Here is a 6,000-nt window from a genome sequence, read left to right as displayed (position 1 = left end):
TAGATCAATTCTAAAATTCTAAATTCTAAATCTTATGATTATTTCGTTCTATTTTCTTGTTGTTCGATGTGTAATATTTCTTTCGCTTTTAGTTTGTCATTTGTAAACAATTCCATTTATTTTATTGCAATACCCTATGACCGGTTTTTGTTGTTGTTTTTGGTGTAGGCCTATCGGCTATTTATCGGTGAGTTCCGTTGTCATGACCAACCTAAAATAAATTATGTCCAATAGGAATCCCCAGCCTACATTACTTTTTTATTTATAGCTGAATCTGTTAGAGTCTAGTGTCTCTGGAATATGTATATTTAATTTTATTTATTTGTCGTAATAACTGTTGTAACATGAATGAGATGTAAGTTTTTCTTTAAAATCTATGTTTGCTTAATTTCGCTGTACGGTTATATGCTCTCTTTATTGTCAAAAACCTTGTTACTTGTTACTAAAACGCACCAGACAATTTTTTTTTTATGGGTCGGTTTACGTCACGTCATGTAAAAAAAAATCGAGTTGGCTAGAGCTTTCCTCGTGAATCTGAGTCAGATTGTAGATTGTAGCTTACTTGTACTTTGTAGATTCTAGTGGTATTAATTTAATGTATCTAGATCTAGATCTAGACTTAGATATCTAGATCTAGAAAATCTATTAGTAAAGTCAGTAAAGTGACAAAGTCTACCACTCTCTCTGGTACTCTACAGAGTCTGAGTCTTACCCATCTTACAAGTAATTTAATATTTAATTAATAAAAAAAATAATAATAATTAATATAGTAATATAGGAAATAGCCTAATAATTAATAATTAATTAATAATTTAATTATTTTAATAGATTCTAGGCCTAAATAATAATTATTAATTTGCCTAACTAATATCTAGATCTCCATCTGTCATCTATTTTCTACATACAACTGTGTTACAACATAATTATTTAAATATTTGACTATTATTAGGCCTATTAAAGTAAAGTTCCCATTTCAAACCTGACGGTGTATAGTGTATAGGGCAAGTGAAGTAGACGTCGGCATATGAAGAGATAGTGTGGTCAGCACTATGCCCAGCCCTTTACTTTCCCTAACGTGAATTAGGTACCAATCAGAGTTGGGTGGACAAAGGGACGGTCTTCTGACTTGAAGCCGGTTTCGAACTCGAGACTTACGGGTTAGCAATCTAGCTCTCTACCGCTAGACCACTCCGTCCCATTAGGCCTATTATTATTTGTAATTTTCTAGCCCTTAGCCTTAGTTTTTTTATAGTTCTATCTATCTATATCTAATAGTAAAGTAGTAGCACCTAGCTTATAAGCTAGGCTAGTGCTGCTTGAGTCTAGTCTAGTCACTACTCTAGCTGGACTCTAGAAGAATCCTTAACTTGTTCTTTACAATCAACAATTAATTACTAATTAATTAGGCTTATGCCTATTTATTTATTACGATAGTTTGGCCTAACCTAATTAATTAATCAACAGGTTTTGTACCATATTGACAAATAACCTGTTGTTTGGATTAGTATTTATCTCCTACATCTAAATGGTTTATTGTCCCCAGTTAAAGGCTCTCATCTTCCTGGGGATCCAAACTCAGTGGTGTTAGCAATAAAGGGTTTTCCCATCTGCCATCACCCTACTTTTAACTTGACATTAACAATTATACTAGATCTATAAGGAATTATTAATGTTTTGTAATTATTGTCTTCACTGTTAAAGTCATTTTTTGCTATAACTTGCTATTAGCAATATTAGCATGTCTCTCTAAATTTAATTAGGCCTATTTGGTTATTATAGTGAATATTGAATAGATTATTATTATGTAAGTATACATCTAATATATAAAGCTCAATTCTGTAACGCATATGTTTGTCGTTGGCATTTCTACGGATTTAAGTGTTAGATCAATTATCGTGCGCGTTTGTCTAAATTTATGAGTTAAAAAATTACTATTAAAAGTGTTGGGAAATCATTTTCATTTTTCAAATTATAGTAATAATTGTCGGCATGTTCATTAAACACAAGTTTAAAAAAAAATATCATCTTTTACAAAAATTCTAATTATGTTTTTATTTAGTCCTATAGCGCTTACTTCCCTTTGATAAATTAGGCAAAACACAATTACTTCCCTTTATGAAACCCATTGCATTAGTTGAAAAGCATTTACTTTTTAATTACTTTGTTTTGGTGTTGGGAAAAAAAATAATTACATAATTAGCGGGGATTGATCAAGTGCAAATGTTTTAGGTATTTTACGGATAAGCTTGGAGTATTATAATTGTTCATTAAATTGAAACAGGCGCGTTCGTTTAAGTGAGTGCAAAAACTATGAATAAGTTGGGGTACTATAGTCGTTTATTAAGCTAAAACAGGCGATTCTGCCCCGGGCGTTTATGTTCGCGTTAGTGTTTTCTTTGTGTTTAGGTGGGTTTGCGTTAGTGGTTGCGTTTTGATTTGGTTCGTTTTTGTTCTTTCTTTTTTCGTTTTTGTTTGTGTTTTTTTTTGTTTGGGTTTGTATTTGTGTTTTTGGTTGGTTTTGCGTTTGGATTTGGTTTGTTTTCGTTCTTTCTTTTTTCGTTTTTGTTTGTGTTTTTTTGTTTGGGTTTGTATTTGTGTTTTTGGTTGGTTTTGCGTTTGGATTTGGTTTGTTTTCGTTTGCTTTTTCGTTTTTTTTTTTTTTTTTTGTTGGTATTGGTGTTTGTGGTTGGGTTTGTTGTTAGGTTTTTGTTTTCGTTTGCTTTTTTGTTTGTTTTTTCTTTGTGTTTGTATTGGTGTTTGTGGTTGTGGTTGGGTTTGTTGTTAGGTTTTTGTTTTCGTTTGTATTTGTAATTGTGTTAGCGTTATGTTTGCGTTTTGTTGTTTTGGTTGGTTGTGGTTTGGGTGGGCAATGCCGGGTTTATGATGATTACTAAACACACAGGTAATGGTCGTTAACAGAAAGGTTTTTCACAGAAGCCAGAGCAGGGCCTGGCCGGGACGGCTAGTATTTGCTAAATTACTTGATTAATTAATTAATTTTATAACTGTTGTCATTGTGAAATATGCCTTAGATTCCAAATTCCAATTCTCTTTAGAAGTAAAAGGAAATAGAATTTTTTTTTTAAAGTTAATCGAAGAATAAAAATCCTAAGAATGAAACCAAGAAGTTAAATCTAATATATAAAGCTCAGTTCTGTATGTAACGCATATGTTTGTCGTTGGTCTTCGATGGATTTAAGTGTTAGACAATTATCGTGCGCATTTGTCTAAATTTATGAGTTAAAAAATTACTATTGAAAGTGTTGGGAAATAATTTTCATTTTTCAAATTATAGTAATAATTGTCGGCATGTTCATTAAACACAAGTTTTAAAAAAATATCATATTTTACAAAAATTCTAATTATGTCTTTATTTAGTCCTATAGCACTTACTTCCCTTTGATAAATTAGGAAAACACAATTACTTCCCTTTATAAAACCATTGCATTAGTCGAAAAGAATTTACTTTTTAATTACTTTGTTTTGGTGTTGGGAAAAAAAATAATTACATAATTAGCGGGGATTGATCAAGTGCAAATGTTGTAGGTATTTTACGGATAAGCTTGGAGTGTTAAAATTGTTCATTAAATTGAAACAGGCGCTTTCGTTTAAGTGAGTGCAAAAGACTATGAATAAGTTGGGGTACTATAGTCGTTCATTAAGCTAAAACAGGTGATTCCGCCCCGGGCGTTTATGTTCGCGTTAGTGTTTTCTTTGTGTTTAGGTGGGTTTGCGTTAGTGGTTGCGTTTTGATTTGGTTCGTTTTTGTTCTTTCTTTTTTTGTTTTTGTTTGTTTTTTTCTTTGGGTTTGTATTTGTGTTTTTGGTTGGTTTTGCGTTTGGATTTGGTTTGTTTTCGTTGTTTTTTTGTGTTGGTATTGGTGTTTGTGTTTGGGTTTGTTGTTAGGTTTTTGTTTTCGTTTGCTTTTTTGTTTGTTTTTTCTTTGTGTTTGTATTGGTGTTTGTGGTTGTGGTTGGGTTTGTTGTTAGGTTTTTGTTTTCGTTTGTATTTGTAATTGTGTTAGCGTTATGTTTGCGTTTTGTTGTTTTGGTTGGTTGTGGTTTGGGTGGGCAATGCCGGGTTTATGATGATTACTAAACACACAGGTAATGGTCTTTAACAGAAAGGTTTTTCACAGAAGCCAGAGCAGGGCCTGGCCGGGACGGCTAGTTATAAATATAGTTAAAATGAATGTAACAATTCTCTAAACAGGCATTTAAATTTATTTATTTTATTCAATGTTATACCTCAGCATTGAACCATTGAGGTGGTGACACATAGTGCACAAAGTTAAGTCTGCAGTCTTGCTTTAACCTCAGTTCAGAGTATCAGGTATAAAAATAATAGTAGAATATTCATATATGATATAGAGGAATGTTACATAACACTTCCTCTACTACTGTAGTTAGTGGCAGTTACTGTCAAGGCTAGAGTAGTGATACTAGCAACACTAAAATAAACTTGCTTTTATAAGTTCTGTCAAACACCTAAATAAATCAGTATTCAACAAGGGCAATAGTACAACCCACATATTCAAGTTTTATTTCATTTATGAAAATCAATAAGTTGAATGCAGTTTTGTCTATGAATTCTCAAATATGATTTAAAATCAAAACCTTGAAGAAACTCAAAAGACTGATATTTTTTTTATAGATTTAAGGTTTTAAGCTTCCTTCTCTTAAGTATGCCTATTGTACATATTAGATTATGATAATAAATTGTATGTGATATATTTTATTTAATGTTAGTCTTAAATTTTAATCTCATCATAAAAATTCTGTCATCATACTTTATGTGGGTGGATCTAACATGTAAAGTTTGTTGGGTTTTTTATAGTAATCTCTGACTTAATATAATATATTGTAACAAATTGTTTCCTATGAGACACTACTTGGGTTGTGCCCTGAAAATGAAGTCTAAAACATTTGCTCAATCATTCAGTACCTGAGTTCTATACATCAATGTCAGGCTATACTTGTGAGGACAGCTGTCATATTTCTGACAGATGGACAGTTTATTCTCTCAGTGTGTGTAGCCACATTGAGATTCTTTTCTTTTGTGGGGAATTCTTTACATGGAAGTTAGTTCCCAATGTACCGACTTGAAAACCTTCACAAGTGATAAGGCGTAGAACAGTTATATTTGGGTTACTTTATGTTGTGTTAGGATTTATACGCAGCTCTAACCATAGATATTAAACTTGGGGATTCTAGTCTGCTTCAACATGGTACACTATAGGGCAGTTTTTGTAGTGCCGTTGTTTTTAGAAATAGCTAAGTTACGGTGTTGTGGTCAGCTAAAGACTATAGTTACTAACATTACAATGTCATGTCACCTCCTCTAACTTGCCCACCACAGAACAGACCTCAGTACACTGGGAGATAACTTTAACATAAAACATTTGATTATCTCCTCCTGACCATCTGGTCAGTTCAACTGTTTCATAACAAAGCTGTCTTCACACAAGGAAGAAAACTGAGGCAGTTTATCTTTTCTCTGAGAGCTATTCACCAAAATCAGATATGAGATTTGGGATCTCCATCCTACACTTGTTTCCTGTGTGTTGTCCACTTGTTCCTGCCCATTAGTTTCATCAATAACAAGCCGTCATGTCACAAGTGTGCTAATGGTCTGGGCATAAATTGTCCCTGTCAGAAACTGGTGTTCCCCACTCAGGTCTCATGTTGATCACTGATGGAGCTTTACATGATTAGATTTGTTAAGTCACTGCTAGTTCAATAGGCTAGAGATGTATGTAAAGTGTTTTCTAACACTCACAAGTCATTTAATCTATTTCAATGAGGGAAATTAAAATTTTATAATTTGTTAAGCTAAATATCATATATGTTATATAGTTGAGTCTAAATATTTTTTTAAAAATTAAAATAGAGTGCATGTGACTACAGGGATGTTAGAGTTACTGTATCTAGTTACTGTTATCTCACAGATCTGTACTGAAACCATGAAACTTGAATTTATAGCCTGGTGATTTGGTTTTTT

The sequence above is a fragment of the Physella acuta genome, unplaced genomic scaffold (assembly GCF_028476545.2).
Source record: "Physella acuta isolate Inbredline_101_S28 unplaced genomic scaffold, ASM2847654v3 ptg000200l, whole genome shotgun sequence".
NCBI lineage: Eukaryota > Metazoa > Mollusca > Gastropoda > Physidae > Physella > Physella acuta.
This window is presented reverse-complemented; position numbering follows the sequence as displayed.